Raw genomic sequence first — 19,348 nt, 5'->3', positions numbered from 1 at the left:
TTTAATTTACTACACAAGTCAGTCAGAGAAACACTTCCATCAAATATATTCAATATTAATCAGAAGCAACAAGCTTCTTTGTGGAAGAATTATTTTATATCTTCTCAAAATTTTATTAATAGAGTCTCTCTGGTGTCACATAGGATCATGAAATATAGTCCTCAGGAGGCAAAGAACATGAACTTACGCAATTCTAAAATACAGTGAATGTGTTGGATCACAGAAGAATCCCACAACACTACCATGCTGCACAACCAAAAGCAAAACAGAAATTCAAGAACCCTCTTCCCTTTTCTGCTGCAAACCTGTCACAGAGCAGTTTCACAGGAGATTAGGGAAAACCAAGGCTAACAGTGTTACCAAAGTACACTGAATTCCCTTCTCTCAGTGGAGAGGCCCAAGGCTAAATGATGTCTGCAGCAGAGAGCAGGGCCATTTCTGTCTCCTGATCCCCTGCCCCAGCCTTGGCCCCATCATGGGCTGCTGTAATTAATCCCAATCCCAGGGGATTCACCCACAAGGTAAGTGCAGCCCGTGTCCTCTGGCCACTCCTCCCCTTTGGCATAGCACGACCCTTCCCTCCTGACCTGTCAGAAAACTGGATGTTATTACTTCTCTTTGGTGTGGTACAAAGCAATAAAGAGAAATGGAGAATAAAGATTTATTTTTTTTCCATCCACTCAAAAACATTCAATTATGATAAGGAAAAAAAAAAAATTGCCTCAGAAATTCTGATGCAGAAAGGTGGAAAAACTCACAAATTTGTTAGGAAAAGAAGTAATCAATATAAATGCATTTATGTTGAAAGACTGAATGCCATTACCTCTCCCTGTCTCTATTTGTTACAACATTGCCTCAGAACAATAACAGTAAACAAAATACTACATCAATAAGCTTTTAACATGCAAATCAGTTTTTTAAATAAAGTTAATTTAATATTTGATTACATTATTTATTCATCATCTACGACCCACCCTTGTGGGGAAACATTACCTCCTTGTTAATCAAAAATGACTTCCTCTTTGATAGCAAACCATATTAGCACTCCAAAGGGACATTTTTTTTCTTTGCTTTACAGTATTTTTCCCTTTCTGTTTTGCTTAAATTTTTTAATCATTGCTGAGCTTTTATTTATTTTTAAGCTGTGATTGAAAGGTGAGAATTTTGGCACTTTTGAGTGGGAGAAATGGAATGGGAAAACACCCTGCCTCCTTACAACCTCTTGGGGCAAGGAGACTGAGTAAGATCAGAACTTTACACATAGACTTAATGTTTTTTTTTTTTATTTGAAGAATTTTCTTAATGACATTGAACAGGGGAGGGGAGGGGAGGGGAGGGGAGGGGAGGGGAGGGGAGGGGAGGGGAGGGGAGGGGAGGGGAGGGGAGGGGAGGGGAGGGGAGGGGAGGGGAGGGGAGGGGAGGGAAGGGAAGGGAAGGGAAGGGAAGGGAAGGGAAGGGAAGGGAAGGGAAGGGAAGGGAAGGGAAGGGAAGGGAAGGGAAGGGAAGGGAAGGGAAGGGAAGGGAAGGGAAGGGAAGGGAAGGGAAGGGAAGGGAAGGGAAGGGAAGGGAAGGGAAGGGAAGGGAAGGGAAGGGAAGGGAAGGGAAGGGAAGGGAAGGGAAGGGAAGGGAAGGGAAGGGAAGGGAAGGGAAGGGAAGGGAAGGGAAGGGAAGGGAAGGGAAGGGAAGGGAAGGGAAGGGAAGGGAAGGGAAGGGAAGGGAAGGGAAGGGAAGGGAAGGGAAAAGTTTCCTTAACTGGCTCCACCATCCAAGGGACCCACCTGCACACAGCAACCCCCAGAGGCTGCATGTGTGACAGAGCTTCTTTTGCAAGTCAAACTAACAATTTAAATACTGAGAGTTCCCCAGCATTTAAGGTCTCATTTACTTCTTGTACACTTTGCATATAAACATGACAGGCAGCTCCTGCTTTAGCAGATTGATAAAGGCTAGTTAAAAGATTTTACTACAAGCTTAAGAAGAGTTCATATGGAGACTTATTTTGCCCATGCTAATTAAAAAGATACACATGTTCAGATCCTAGGTGGATTGGAGAGACTGCTGTTCTCATTATATAGCCTAAGAGAGTGTTCAGTCTTTCACTGAGACATGTAAAGGTTTTCTGTTGCCTGCAGGTCTGAGCAACACTGCAGTAAATTCCCACCTACCACACTGCTTTTGTTTTGCTTCTTTTTATGTATTAGTTGTTTTAATTGCTAGTAGTGACTGGGGAACCTGTGTAGGAGGCAGCTGTGAGTGAGAAGATAAAGATCTACCAGGTAAGGACTTGTTTTTACACGATTATCTTGTTAGCAATGAGACAAATAATAAGTGGGGGAGCTAAACTGTGGTAATATTTTATGGTAAATTAATACTGGCTTATAACTTCTTAAAGCATGAGAGAAAAGAAAAGGAAAAAACAAACAAACAAACAAACAAACAAAAACCAACCAACCAAACAAACAAAAAACCAAAAAAAAACCCAAAATACAAAACCACTGGTGAATTGACAAGTAAGACATTCATGTAGAATACTGAATACTGTACATAAATACCCCCTACAAAATATTACAGATCACAGCATACACTGAAGTACATTTTCATGCCCTTGACTCACATTATATTGGACAACTTTTCAAATCTGTCATACAACAGTAAGAAGTTAACTATGTATTGTTTCTTATTTACTTACCTATCAGTGAAGTCCTGCCCATAATAAGCATTTTATGTCTTGAAGAAAATACTATTTTTCTTTGGAAACTGTAGAAAACTATAATTATTACTAGAAAGGCTTGAAGGCAAATAGATTTCACAACAGAAAAGGCAGTTTTAAAATGTACTAATGAAAGTATGCTTTTATTTATGAAATATTGTATTTGCACATTTATGTAGGCACCCTGTTTGTTTATAATTACCACATCCTTGAATGCAATGCAGAATATGTGTGTTAGACACATCCATTCTGTTCATCCTTCTACACACTGAGGAAATACAGACACCTGGCTTCAGTGCTTGAGACACTTTGTACCTAAATGGCAATATTAGATTCAGAGTCACACAGTCACCATTTATCTCAGAGGCATCACTGTGCCAAGGCCAAGACATCCCCTGTACCTAAAGCCAGCTGTGGTGGTTTGAGGCTTTATTTATTTAGCTTTCTCCTTATTATTAAAACAAGGGGTTTGTTAGCTTCAGCTGTTCCTCTCCAGGCAAATTGCTATTACCAAGGGCCAGATACTCTTTGTTTGGTTATAATCACTTTTAGGGAAAATAAAAACCAAACCAAACAAATTCAAAACCATTGATTTCATCATGTATTTTATAAAATTCAAAACTATCAGTACTTTACTAATATTTAACACTTATTACTTGAACAACTGACAAAGGAGACAGAGGCTACTAGTCCACATACCTAATCTAAACCAGAGTTAGTCGTTGCTGGACATAAGTAGAAGAACATTAGTGTATTCTCTCCACAAGTAGAAGAGAATACTAGTGTCTTTTTTTCAAATTGTGTCAATACCTGTGTATTCTTAACACAATAAATTTTTTAATCTTCTTTCATTCAAAATAGATAAGTCTCACTCCATACTCATACGTTATGTCTCTGTCCATATATGTATAAAACTAGAGAATGCAGGCATTTTAATTAATGTTTACATTAATTAAATAGATTATATTGAATAGACAATAGATTATGTTTGTTCTTGAGACCAGGACCCAAAATTAAGATGTTCTCTGTACACATACAGTATTATATGGGTGCTTTGAATGCACAACATCTTTCTAATATGTTATCTGGAATAAACTCAAGAGAAAGCATTAATATTTTAGGATGGGGATTGAAATGTTTCCTCATCTTGTCTGAATTCTTTCCCTTAATTCCTAATATGCAATGTTGAACTCTCCCAGAAAATTAACTGTATTTCTCTCAAAGTGTTTTGTGCTTACTTTTCTTACATTTTAAATCTTATGCTTGGAAGATATCGTGTAAAAAATTAAAGGTCTTTCTCTTCAAGTTCCCTATTTGAACTCTTATCTACTGATTTCCACCTGAACATTTGATCTTGTGATAGAAACTTCAGCCATCAGCTTTAGCAATACAGTAGGCATCACAACAGGTTATTTTCTGAACTATAAACTGCCAAACTTTTTAAGAATTACAGTATGCAAGCACCTCTGCCTCAGTGCATTGGGAAAAGCATCCCCAGAAGGTTGAGGGAGGTGATCTTGTCCCTCCACCCAACCCTACTGAGGCTGTGTCCAGTTCTGGGATTCCCACTGCCACAGAGACGTGGAGCTCCTGGGCTGGCTCTAGTGGAGGGCAGCAAAGATGATGGAGAGGCTGGAGCATCCCTCTTGGAAAAGTGAGGAAAAGCTGAGGAAGTGGGATGTGTTCAGCCTGAGGGAGAGTCAGCTGGGAAGGGACCTTGCCAATGTCACTGAGTATCTGAGGGGAGGTGCCAAGAGGATGGGCCAGGCTCTGCTGGGTGGCACCAGGCAAGGGGCAGAAACTGATGTGCAGGAAGCTCCACCTGAATATAAGGAAGAACCACTTTCCTGGGCATGTAATCACACTCCGGAGCAGATTGGCCAGAGGGGGTGTGGATTCACCCTCAGGTGAGGGTTCACCCTCACTGCAGGTATTCCAGAACCATCTGGACACAATCCTGTGCAATATTCTCTTGCATGACCTCACATGGGCAGGGAGGTTGGACCAGATGAGCCACTGTAGTCCACTCCAAGCTTACCCAGCCTGTGATTCTGTGTTCATTCAAAAATGTGTGTGCACATAAACCTGAAGGAAATTACACAGTCAAATCTTGAACATGGAATAACTCCCCTATGTTCTTGTCAATAAACCCAGACAGCAAATTACAGTCTCTGGTTGATAACTTTTGTCCTGTAGTAGCAGATGCCTATCTGTGATCAAGCAATGTGAATTGCACTCTGATCCAGAACAATGTGTGTCATTTCTACATATTTTTCCTATTTTCTGTATCATATTACTTGCTCCTCATGTCTGACAGACTATAGTGTTCTTGCATTAGGGCTGAACAGCTGAAACCCTTGAGATTTAGGAATACAGATTGGATTTTTATGATAGGCAATTCCCACATATCTGCTTGTCATTTGGCTTTATTTACAATTCGGAAATATTTTGTCAGAAATGTTTAAGAAAATAATTACCTGGACTGGATAAACACACAACTCAATAGAATATTATATTCTAGGTCAGCTCCAATACATCACATTTATAGCCTTGTGAGGTGTCAGCAAAATAAAGGAAAAGGTAACTTCCAGATAGGAAGCCTGAACAATGTGCACACTTTTTTTTTTTTTTTTTTTTTTTTTTTTTAATTGTAGTAAAAAAATAAAGCTAAATATCTCTATCTGTTTTCTAGATAAATTACTTTTTCCTGTCTTCCATGACTAACTTGACTTAATTTAGAACATGATGGCTTCCTATGCCAGATCATTGAGGGGTTCCTGTAACAGAAGGCTCCTAAATGTTCACTCCCTTTGTCTGCCCAAGTCATTAGAGCGTGCTGTACTCTTCTGCTGGGGAACACTGAGGTCTTGCATACCCTTTTAAGGGAAGAAAGATGCAGCTGATATTCATTTTCATAACATACTTTAACCTCTGATGCTGTGGATACAAACTGTCTCCATATAAATCAATAACCCCAGACAAGAGAGTGCTGAAGGACACGCACACACTCAGAATCTGAAGATGAATAAGGGAGATATTCTCCAAAAGGAAAAAAGCCTTCACATTACTAGGCTGAGGATGGATTCATTATTTAACAAGTAAGCAGGAAAAACTAAGAAATGCACAGACTGGTATTTGGGCCACAAGGACATAAAGTCATAAACTGGGTTGCATGCTAGTGAAAGACTTTAAGGCTTGCACCTTCAAATTACACTTAGCAATTGGAAAAGCATTTTAGGCTAACATTTGGAGGATGTGCCTCTGTTTTCCACAGAAAAGATTCTGAATTGCCCATAGATAAGTTTGCCACACAGACTGTGTGTGGCATACAAGTATACCCTTGGGCACTCCCCAGTCTGACAAGTTTTTCCTTTCCTTTACATCTTTTGGCTATCAGGCCAGCTGTCTTTCTGAACTACTTTCATACCATTTCTAAATGATATGAAAGGAATAAAAAAAATACCCCATGAACTTTCAATATTTATTTTTATCAAGAAAATGCAGAGTCCAAATCTAGTAATCATTCAGTACCAATCAAATCAGAAAAGGGTAAAGTATTTAAAGACACAGAAAAAAATGCAACAAGCACACCACATTGATCCCCACAGGAACTCCATAGCAGTCAGTGATGTTATACCACTCCATCAATTGCAGTACCTTTAATTTTTTTTTTTTTTTTTTTTTTTTTTTTTTTTTGGAAAGGATACACATTTAAGTCCAGTCAGAGTTCCCCAGAAATGCACTGTCATCAATAAAAATAATTTGATCTTGCAAGCCACATTACTTAACAGGTTTTTCACCCCAATCATGAGGCACAAGAGCATTAAAGAAGGTTTAAAGAAGGTTTTGATGTTGCTGAGGTACAATAGAGCTTCTACTGAGAAAAGGAATTGGGGTATGAATTCCCAAGAAGATGTTCAGTGCTTCTCAGAGTTACATTTGTCTCCTTCCTCACTTGGCTTCACTAAATTATTAACAGAAACCCAATCTGGCGCCAGATAACCAAACCAAGAACATTTACTGGAAAGCGAAATGGTAAAAGCAGAGAGACAAAGGCTGTTAGAACTGAAACAGAGGAGCACAGCTGCTATGGATGTACATATATATGTATAAAAACCACAGATTTATACATAATATGTATATTAAAATATGCTTACTGCATACATGAGTGCCCATACTCCTCTAGAATGGAAATATAATGTGTGCCCACCCATGGGGAAGTTCAGATGCACATCTATCTACACCAGGCAGTTTTATAGCAGCATGACTGCCTACTCTAAGTGATAACACAGTCACATATACATCCTGCACTCACAGTAAATACCAAAACACAATAAATGCAAACAAATCGTGCTTCTGGACCAGTCCTGCGAGCACACCAATGCTCAGAAACCATTTCCCCTGAGTAAACAGATTTGTGCAGTGCAAACCCTGGCAGGCTGAGACGAGCACTGGAATGGACACTCAGCTCAAGGCTGGGGACTTGGGAAAATCTTTGACATGTGAAGTATCAGCTATTACAGGCAGCAGGGACTGCTCTTGGCAATGATTGTGAGTGGCAGCAAAAAACAAACCAAACACAAACACCTTCAGTGGTTCTGTTTTCCCCCTTCGTCCAGGTGACAGAAAGAAACCATAACTAAATAATCTGAAATCACTATGTGTACTTGGTCACAGGGAGAAAACAAAACAATCTCTAACAGTGTAATGGCAAATCAGTTGAAATTGTGTTGAAGTATTTAAATGCATTTCAAAAGATTTGTTTTACAATATTGAAATTAATTCTGAAAATAGCTGCTGTTCAATTAGACGACCAAAAGGCACCAAACAAAAGGGAAACATTTTAAAAATGACCCTATTCTGATAAGCTATCTGAAATCTGATTTCCACCTCACTAATTTTTTTAATAGCTTATTTTCTTCTCATCTTCAGCAACTAGCACAGTTTCTGTGGAAAAGATGTTTTTCCATTAATTGGGACAGCATATAATACAATTCAACGTTTATGTTTCAATGTGTTGGCAATATAGAACATTGATGGGGCACACAAAACATTAAACACATTTTTATCTTGTGAACTAATAAAATCAAATAGAGCACAAATATTTTTGAGTAACTAAGGTGAATCTCAAGGCTCTTTAAGAAGTTTATATATCTAATTACAGGACTGACTGTAGGAGAGAAAAAGTCAAATTTTCCAAGAAAATAAGCAAAATAATTAGGGTGATAAATTTTGAAATAGAACAAATTAATTTAAATTAGTTTAATTTTCATTATCTTCTGTAAAAATTCCAATTTTCACTTGAAATGAACTTCATAAGTAGGCAACCATTCATGCATGAATATTCTCAGAGGAGTTAAATGCATGAGGAAACTAAAGACCAAGAAACTTAGAGGAGTCCTAAGCGAAGGCACCCTGAATTTTTCCTTGCTTTTAGGGAAGATATGATGCTGTCCAGAGTGGATAGATATTTACCTCCTGCTCTTAAAGAACTGCTTTGCAGATCTCCCTCCCTCCACCTCTCACCCACTGGAAACAGAAAGAGCCAAATTGTAGTTAAAGTTGGCTATGAGAGATGGTGGCTGGAGTTGGCCTCAATTTCCCTTAAAGAACTCTCCTGAAATGAACTGTTTCTGCAATGTCCTTGCAATTCTCTGGAGACATTTCCTTTCCTGCAGGAAATTTCAGTTTACCCATTTCTTGGTGGTTTTTTTTTCAAGTGTGTGATTGTCAAAACTAAAGCAGGAGTGCTTTCACAGAGGCTGCTTGTCCTGAGTCGTGGAACCTGGCCTGAATTCCTGACAGCAGATCCCACCAGATTAACTTAAATGAACTTTATTATGCAAAGCCTGTTTTAAAATGTTAGACCCTGGTTCAGCATTTTTCAGGCTCTGGTCATCAAGAGGTGATGGGAGGCAGGGAAGCAAGGTAGGGAGGGCATCCTCAAGGCCCTTCTTTAGGGATTTCATCAAATACCAGGGGATTTGTTTGCAGAGCTCAGTTATGGGAATCTGGCAGCACAGAACTATAAGCCTATTTAATATAGCCCATCTGCTCCTCAGAAACAGGCTGATTTGCAGCTTTGTGCTGAACAATAATGATGAGCCACCAATTCTCCTTTAAATCTTTTGGTGCTCTCTACAAAATCTTTTTTACCGACTTAGATGGGGGTTGAGAACTGAAGGACAACTTCTCTGCTTTTTTGGTTTTTTCAAATACACCCATGAAAACATTATTTTTCTATTTAGATGGGCCAAACAAAAGTGGTTGTTTTTTTTTTTTTCCTGTTATAAACAGTGGTTGGAAGGGTGAGCTGCCAGGAATCACTAACATGTTTAAATGTTGGGACATTTTCCTCTCCCTTTGTATAAATATTTAAACAACAAATACTGTATAAATACACTAAGTCATCAGGCCTTTTATTTGTTTGTTATAATTCTCAACTGGGTTTAAATGTATTTCAGTTTTAGTCTTTTAAAAAACCAGAATTTGCAGTTTTTATATCCCTAATTCTGCTGGAAAATATCTTGAAAATATTTACTACACCACTCTTAATGAGCTGAGGAAAAAAAAAATACTTAAAAGCCTCTAAACACAGATTCTTTCATATTAACTATGGAACACTAATTGGCATTAGCTAAATGTTAAAGGCAAACTGAAATTCAGAAGTCCCAGCTGTACATATCATTCCTTCTGCATTAGTCTGGTGCATGACAGAAAGTCATTCAGAGCAGGCTGAAAATTTCTGACTTTTTATTAGCGAAAATATTGGCACCAAACTGAATATATACACCAAATATCACCAAATTGAATATATACATAACTCTGTATGTAAGCACACTTTCTGTCACACATATACAGACTGATTTGTGCCAGTTTTCAGACAGGTAGCTAGATGTCTATATTTCTTCCTCTAGTGCAGTTCATAATAGCCCATCATTCAAGGATTGAGGTGATGGAGAACAAGATTTATGGACAAAGCAAGGAAGGTGCCTGGATTTCATACTCTCCTGCACTTGGCTGTGGAGTTGTTGGAGCGTCCTAGCCTTGACAATCTTTCATTTCACACAGACAAGTGCAGTACTGAAGATTAACCTTGACCTTTCATGCACCCCATGAATGTTCTCACCCCTGGGTTAGTTTCTGTCCCTGTCTCTGAACCCAGAGTTCTAAGCCCTCAGTTTTTGGAAGGATAAAAAACTGAAAAATAGGAATTACAGGAATTACATCACCCATATATATATATTTTTTTTTTTTTTCTCATACAAACTTTTTTTGTTTGTTTACTCATCAGGCATTATCAATACCAGACTCTTTAAAAAACTGTTTAGACAGGTTTTTTTGTTTAGACAAAAGGCAGATGATGGTTTTGGAAAAATACCCATGTGGGAATCTTAAATTTTTAGGTGCTTTGACACTTTTAAGGAGCTGGTCTTTCACAGCTCAGAAAGAACACTGGAAAATTTAGAATTAGAAACTGGAAAATTTAAAGATAAGAACCTCTTAAAAATTCAAACCAGAGAAGCTGCATTAAATCAGACTTTCTAGTGCTGGGAATGCTCCTAGATACAAACTTGACAGCAGCAACAGCTGGAATGCTTCTATTTAAAATTATATACTGTGCAGAATGGCGGAGTTCTTTGATTGAATATTCTTTATAATCCCAATATATGTGTTTGTCATAAGGTAATTATACAGTGTGAACATCTCTCTGCGCAGTGACATCGTTCTCCTAACTGTTCTCAAGCACTAAATATATTATCTGTGCCTTCCTGTGTGTCTGGCTGGATTCATACAGGCTCACACATTCACTTTAAACTCTGTCTGGTTGATACTAATTACATTCAAAGTACAGTTAAACAGCAGTGAAAATAATTTGAAATTTTGAGTTTTAAAATGCACCTTTTTGTTTATGATATTAAGTTGTTTGCTTGTTTCTTTGTGCTCAAAGGTGTGTGGGAGATTCATAATCACTTATTACTCATGTACAACATTTTTTATCATCTATTCCCTGTACTTCTTAGCAAGGGACTTATCTTAGCTCCCACAAATCTTTTCTACTTCCTACATATCAATTAGAAAGTGACATATACCTTAATCAAGAGTATCACTATACATATGTAAAGAAAAAGAAAAGAAAAAAAAAAGAAAAAAAAGAAAAAAAATTCCAATTTATTGCAATTGTTGTTGGCTTTCTAATCTAATGAATTATTCTAAGTGACTGTATTGCAATCCTAACAATCACATGGACAGTGAAAGTAATGCACTCAGAGATACTAGAAAAAAAAATAAGCCTTAAGCTACATTGATCAAGGCCACACACCATTTTTGTTACTATAGTGCCTTTGCAAAAAAAAGCCTGCTTCATTTTAGTAATCTTTAATCAATATACAGCATGCCAGTTAAATATTTTCTATTTATTACTCTCCAGAGGCCCCATAATCAACCCCATAAGTAAAACTGCAGCCCCCTCTGGCCAATCTTCTGCTGTAAAGCAAATTTGCAGGGGTGGAAATAGAGGACAGAGGACTTTAACAGTAGAGGGTTGGTATTTCCAAGAGCAAAGCTCTGCAGGGACAGCAGAGCTCACCCTTAGGTCAGGCACAGCACAGTGTGACATTTGGCTAAGCTCTAGACCCCACAGGTGTGTCTATACTGTTGTCTTGTTCAGCTCTAGATAGAGCCAAGACTATCTATGCACACACCTCAAGTTCTATATAAGGTTGGTTCTACAGATTCCGTGATTTCTTAAAAGAAGTCAGTTTGCACTTTTTTTCATAATCATTTTCATCTTTCTTTACTACGGTTCTGGACTTGATTTCTCACAGCATATTCCAGTTCTCAAAACAGGAACTCAGTCAAGATCCCTACCAGGACTGGAAAGATTAAAAAGGTGCATAACCAGAAAGGAGAGCCTGAAGAAAAGAGGGCGATTTTCAGAGAAGCCTGTCTACTCCTAAAAGTGCCTGTGGGTTTGCCAGTTAAATTCCACTGCTTCACATGCCTACCACTCCCCACTCACCCTCCCATACCACCACGGTATCTGAGCCATGAACACCACGTGGAAGGAGAGGACTTCCATGGACTCCACAGCCCCAGGGAAAGATGACATCGCTGACAGATGTCTGTGTGCAGTGTCCCTTGGAGGCTGCCAGAGCTCCTCTCCCAGACTGGTCTCTACAGCAAATATCTGCTCCAGGCTGCCCAAGAACCTGCCAGAATCAGCCTCCAGCAGTCTCCATTGCAAGAAAAACTACACAACAGCTAGGTCACATGCTGGAACTGAAGTGTTTGCTTAGGCTGGGAGGTTGGAAATGCTGTGTTTAGACTGCTTCTTACCTTCCCAAGTTTGCAGTGGGATGCCCAGGTCCTGACACAGAGTTATGGCTTCTATTCTTTGGCAGCAATGTACTTCAAAGTTTTATTGAATCACTCAAGTTCATCTATAATTAAGAGCTCTTTTTTAAAGCTCAGGCATTGTTACCTCAGACAACTCTAACCGTGGATTGCTCACTTTGCTCAGTATTATGTTATTTATAACCCTAATGCTACAAAATTATTATTGCACTCCCTACTCAGAAGTAAATCTAGTAGTAAATCTCCAAATGCAATACGGTTTTATTCTATGTTCTGGGTAGCAAACACAGGCAAACCCTGAAACACATTGATGGCATCAAAGCCTGTTTTTTTCCCCCTACCTTGCTTAATTTCAGCTATTTGCCTCTTTTCCTTGGTGTGAATAAGAAGCTGGTGGGTAGAAATGAGTAAATATTGGGGCTTTTAGCTTGAGAATGGCTGCTGGAGAGCAGCATCGGTTTGGAAGCTTTTGTTTGAGATTGTGTTCTTACTCCCTGCTTACCTCTAGCAGAACATATTTACAAAAAGCAATTCACAAGACTCTCTGAAAAACTGAAGCCTGCAGGAATTAAACAGCTCTTCCTCCCCACCACGATATGATTAGCTGTCTCTGAGGAGTGAGTGACGACGTCCCTCCCACTCAGCAGCTTCCGACTGACATTTCACTAAATAGAACTTGAATCTCAAAGGGCTGATCTGTCAAGCAGTTTCAAACTAGAAAAGATCAGGCAGGTTCAGCTTCCCCCCTCAGTTACATCCTCATTTCTAATTTTCACATTTTATGCTTCACGCAAGTGTTAATTATAAAGATGAAAGTCAACTTGCCTTTCTTCATCCATTCTTAGCACGTACACAAAATGAAAGTAGAAGTACACATAAAACTTGCCAAAAACAAAAAAGCTGACTACAGCTTGAGGAAAGTAAAACAGAACTGATGGATGAAACACAGATCATCCTCCTCCTCCTCCTTGCAGGCTTCCTCATCTAATGTAGTAGGATTTTGTCATGCAAAATTGCTGACTTTGTCCCACCACAGCTTATTTAAAATCAGATTTTGAATTTTATTAGATTCTTTAAGTCCTCATGGAAAGCCAATTCATACTGTAGTTTATAGTATCACTGAAAGAACCATGACTTTCATACAAACAAGAAACAGTGTAAAAGCCTCAAAGGCAATTAATCATGATGATTTTACATTTCTGTGAGTCTCCATCAAATGGAAAGCATTTTGATTACATATAGAGCGATTTATGCAATAAAAATTCTTTCACAAAATAAAAGTTACAGTCAATAATATTCTTCTTGAAGATGAAAAGGAAGCTTGAGTAGTCCTATTCTGAGAACTTGAGCACTGTGAACAAAATTCTTTCAGAAATTATATATTCACCACAGAGGGCAACTTGCCTCTTTAGAGTCAATCAAGACAAATACTCTTCTTGTCTAGTTAACCACTAAGAAACCCTGGGTTTGGGTATTGGGTTATTTTGTGAGGAAAGCAAACAGGTTTTGAGCCAAAATATTGCTGCATAAAGCTCAGATAAAAAAAAGAACAACAGCAGAGAAAGGTGTTTGTCTCCCTCTTTTTGTTTGTGCCATGCAGGCAGTGTCAGACCACCCTGCCACAGTCAAGAGTGGAAAAGTTACCCAAATGGAATAAGCAGCATTCTAGAAAGTACTGTAGGAGGTGGCACACAGTTTGTAAACACCTTAAATTTCTATGAGTCCATTGCCTTCATGGACTTCTCAAGGCAGAAGTGCCAAATGAAGATCTTTTGGGACTGCACAGCTTTAGATGAACCTTTACAATTTGCTGTGCCTGAACTGCACTGACTCTCCAAATATTCAATACACTGGACCAATGCTTCAGGGAATACTGGATGAAGCTGACATTTTTCCACTCCAGGAAAACAACTGGCTTTCCTAAAGAAGTAAAAGAAATAAGAAAAAATGCCATCCCTTTATTTCTCTACCTTTGTGTGTCATTAAACCAGTGCACTACAGTACTTTGGTCTTTGCCTTTTAAAAAAACTTTGTTCTGCACTTTGGCAAGGTACTGTTATCATTGAAAATAACTTAATATTAGTGGAGGGCAAGCATTGCAATTTGAGATTTCTTTGTGCTTGTGGATGTTGCCTGCTGCTAACAATGTTTTGCCTTTTTAAAAGGAATGTGTCAACAGAAGAATTAGTGCCGACTCCCAGGATGAAATATGGGAAACTGCTGGAGTTGTGTTCCCTCAAAAAACTTATCAACACCTGAAGAAAATTTATTTAACATGCTGTGTCATGCACATTATGCCCACACAAGACATGAATCATATAAGATGAATGTAATTTTAAGGAAAATACATTATATTAAGCCAAAATTATATTTTTAAAAACCATGACATGAAACATACTAAGCAGCTTAAGAAGGAAAACACCATACAAACTTCCTGAAATTTTTGACCCAATTTTTTATGTGACCTGGTCAGAATCAATTTAATCCTCTGAGATTTGAAGAATCTCAGAATTATACTCCAAGAGCAAGCCCAAAGAAAGCAAAGAGGAGGAAAGCACTGTAGTATTTCTGAAAACAGATTGGCATCTCCAGCCTCTCTGAAACACAGGACTGCAAAAGACCTCTCAAAAGTTCAAATGCTGCAATTCCTAAGCATATCTGTCCCTTAACCACAGGAATGCATGAGTCATTGCTTTGGGCAGTGGAATTTCCTTCAGCTGTCCTGCAGTGCCAAAATGCCTCACCCACAGCCCTTCCTCTGCTCTGGGAGGTGTTCCCCACCCCAGAGCCCCTCTGACACTGATCCCTCACCCGGCAATGCTGATGTTTCTTGCAGTGCACTCACTTTTGCCTGAGGCTGAGTTTCCATGCTGATCCTGACACTTGAAGCCTTAAATTGATTTGAGCCACCATGATCACAGAAAAGCCACGCATAAGAACTCAGATCAGTTCTTTGTCAGTGCAGGCTGTACAGGAATCTTCAACAAAACAGGAACTTTACTAAATACACACACATGTGTGCATATCTATATATATTTAGGAGGACATGATATCTATATCTACATAGATATCACATATATCTCTCTCTATATATCTATAAATATATTTGACACTCAGCCATTGAACAGCAGGTGTCCCAAGGTCACATATCTTTTCCATTTCTCCCCAGGTTTCCAAAATAAACATCCCTGAAAAATATCTCGTTGAACCCTGAGCTTACTGTGCTAACACAACTCTAGGCTGCTACTTGACTGACATTTTATAAACATGAGTGAGATTTTATATCTTGTATTAATTCTTAATGGCTACATGTACTGAATTCAGATTGCAGCTTTCAAAGTTTGAAATGAAACCTGTGGTGCATATACAGGATATCTTCTACAGGATATCCATAAGGGATATTCTACTGTAATTGATTTTAACTTTACAAGCCATATTACTTCAACTGTAAAAGCTGCTATCAGAACTAAAGGAGCAAAAAAGTGGCTAAATAATGAAAAGAAAAGAAAAACAAAACCCCAAAGCCCCACAGCCCTGATGAACCTCTAAAGAGGCATAAATGTATTTATTTTTACTTGGCAAAATAACTGTTACTTAATGGAGAAAAAATTTAACTGATTCTGCACAGTAAATAACTATGCATACAGTGGAGCTGGGGAGGGATTTACTGATTACTAAACTCTGTGACATAAACTTCTGCCATTTGTAGAAGCCTTTGCAATTCTTTATCTAGCTAGATGAGAGAGAAAAAGAGGAGAAAAATAACAACCCAAAAAAACCTCCCACAGTCTGAAATTTTGTTTCATTCTTGGTATATTACTTCTGCATGGTTTTCATTTGGATTCATTACCAAGGCATGACAGACTGTGCTATTAAAAACAAAGCTCATCCCCTTATATAAAATGTGCCTTAGCTGTGAGCTTGCTTGGAAAGCATTGCTGTTCCTTAGATTCCAACTTGCAAAATGGAAAGTTCAATTTTTAGTAAGTGTGTCAAGTATTACTATTAAGAGAGAACAACTTGCAAAACTATACCAAGTGCCAGATTTTTTGACAAAATTCACTAATGCAAGCCATTAGCAAACAGTGCCCTAGGTTTTATTTCCTCCATCTCTTATACCTCTCATGAAAGCGTTAAACTTAAATGGAGAAGAACATGGCATGAGAGGGAGTAAGGAGTCCCTGAATTAAGGAGAAACAATCATCTCCTTTGAAGACATGTCCATGGAGAGTGAAGGTTGACATGCTGAAAACCAACTTTGACTACTATATAAAACGGCAAATTCTGGGTTAATTTTTTTGTGTGTGAAACTGAAAATTAACATCAGACAAGCATTGAGGGAAGAGCACTGTAACTGAAGTGACAGTCTAAAGGCTCCTTCAGTCAACCCAGACATCTTTCACTAGACTTCAAGTACTATTCCTAGGTTCTGTAAATTGTTTCCTAGCAAGTACCATCTAGTATCAGAAATTAGCATGAGGTATGCTTTTAGTTATTTAGGTATTAAAAAAACCCAACCCCCCCAAACCTGCAGGTTTCAACTGAAGTGTGTTTTAAAGTTCAACAGTGACAGAAATTGGTAAAAAACAGACTGATGGGAAAAGTGACTATTTTCAATCTGCGGTGAAATATTTATCATGACTTTTGCCCTTTCAGCTAAAGAGTTTGTGTGCAAATTCACTGTAGCTACCTGAAGCATATTTTCTCTGTAGACTTCCAAGACCACCTGTCATATGTCTCCTTTCCTTGACTTTTTTAGAAGATTTCCTGAAGAAATCCATAGCACCCTTCTTATGGACTGACAAAGAGCAGTCCTGAAGTGACCCATTCTCCTTATTTATATCAAAGTTCCAGAGAGCTCATCAGTTAACTACTTGCTGGAGATTTGCTATAATTGGAGCAGTTCATATACAAGACATGTTAGAATTTGATTGAAAGGGGAAAAAGTCATAAAATGTATGTAGGAGAAGTGTGTAAACACAATATGAAAGTTTTGGAGAAAAAAAAAAGGTTGGCTTTATATGCTTGACAATAAAGAGAATGAAATACAATATAACAGACCATAATAAATTATAATTTCAGCACAGAAGAATATGGTTTTACTTACTTTTTGCCTACATCAGTGAAACATAAAACGAAAAAGAAACCTACTGGCAACTGGAATATGAGTTATTATCTATAGAGATGACTTAGCTAAGGTGAGATAAATAAGCTTTCAGAAAAACAAACAGAGGAAAAATGAGGTTTCTGAGAGAGAAAAACCCTTTCAAACCATGTCACATCCCTTGAAAATAAAGTTTTTTTCATAAAGTTATTGCTTTACACAGTAAAAAGGAGGATATTCAAATATAAATGTATCCTATCATGTAGTGACTGTCAATAAGAGGAAAGTTGGTGGTCTGTGGGAGGTGTTAGGGGAGCTAGATGGGAGCTCAGGTCAGTAGTTTTCACAGAGAGGCTGGACAGAGAGAGGACAGGGCATCTCACAACAGCACCCAGGAGTGACAGAAGTGTTTCAGGATTACTGTGCCTGTGCTGGAGTTTTCACAAAAAAATTCAAGGCCTAAACACAATGAGAAAAACCAGAACAATGATTTATTGCCTCTGAGTCTGCTGCCTGACCACAGCACCAACTCCTCATTATTTTTTCCCCTCATTTTCCCTGCGATAGTGGGAACTGCCATTTCTGCAGAAATGCTGTGGCTCCACTGTCTAAAACAAGAGTGTCCCGAGAGCTTTTGGAAAGACACTGGATACCACAGAACAAAACTCTTTGAAGACAGCCTTGGGCACCTAGTTCAGGTTGGCCAGGGCAACAAATTGTCAAGCCAAAAGGAAAAAGAGCAGTCTAAGCATGTGTTTCACCCCCAAAGCCTGCAGCTCCAGCTAGGAGTAGCCAGGGCATTTCTTCACTAGAATTCTGCAGTTTGAAATTAAAAAAAACCCCACCCTATCATATGGTTTTGTCTATCTTATTAATGTTTAATGTCATTATTTGAATTGCTGATGGATGAAAGGATTAAACCCTAAAGGTATAGGAAGTTATAAACCACATCTTACAAAAGGGGAAAAAAAAAGTAGGTTTAGCATTTTCTGAATATTTTCCCACATAGTGAATAATCCCGTGGAAATCCTACTGAGTTAAGGAGTGTTTGTGTTATATTTTCTCAAGACCAATCACTCTATTTTACTTAATAATAATGAATTAGGAGACTGGTCTAAGATCTTAACAATTATTTTTGCTTTGCAGTTGCCACACACCTGGATGAATTCACTGCCATCAGGTCACGTTCAGCTGGACTTTGCGAAGGCTGGAGAGCCCTGGGATCTGAAATAACATGTCCTTGGTAAAATATTGCTTGCTAAAACTTATTTTAAGATTTTCATCTGGAATTTTCTTGTCCTAAGATAGACCTTGGCTGCAAAGGTACAGGTGTGTTGTTATGGCATCTATTTTCACAAGTTAAACAGAAATTATAACACTAGCAAAACCCTTGCTTGGAAGTGGAAATTCAACTGCACTGCAAAATACTTCTTCTATGATGTATTCAGAAAGAAGATGCCTGCATTTTCCAAAATTTGCATTTGTAACAGAGAGATATGAGCATAGAAAACAAAGACTGTCCAAATTTGAGTAACTGACTGATGGGTTGACATACACTGATGTAGGGATCCTTCATGATAAAGCAGTGCATCTCTTGTTAAAAAGACTTTTCAAATACACTTTAAAAGCTGTGATCCACCTTAGGTCCTTTGGATTCAGTATTCACTGCTTTAGCAGGCTTCTTTGTAAGTTATGTTATTATATAGAACTCTCTGCAGATGTGACAGTGTAAGATGTTTTTCTAAACTGCAGAAAAGCTGAAGTACAGCTTACAGAAAACAGCCATTAAGTAGATCAGGCACGATCAGCTCAAACATGATCTGTGCAGATTGACACCACTGAACAATACAATATGCTTGACTAGCTTCCCCTTCCTCCCTTTCCCCCCTAGCTTCTTAATTCTCTCTTATACTTTTTTTTTCTGGTGCTTCAGGCAATGCTGAGCAGTGGTTTTTTTTCATGAAATGTCAGTTGCCAGGATATAATCTTAATCATTAGTGTGACTGCAAACAAGAATGTTTGGGAACTGATGTTTGCATGTGACTTGGGAAGGTCCAGCTGACTGGTGAGGATGTGTGCTCGTGTCTGGCTGTGCACACAGGAGTGCTCCTCACCTACATGAGGCTACCCAGACACTGAATATGACTACACAATGCTTTAAGCTCTTTATTGTCTCT

Source organism: Prinia subflava, chromosome 18 (genome assembly GCF_021018805.1).
Source record: "Prinia subflava isolate CZ2003 ecotype Zambia chromosome 18, Cam_Psub_1.2, whole genome shotgun sequence".
In the NCBI taxonomy this organism is placed as follows: domain Eukaryota; kingdom Metazoa; phylum Chordata; class Aves; order Passeriformes; family Cisticolidae; genus Prinia; species Prinia subflava.
Note: the sequence above shows the minus strand (reverse complement) of the source record.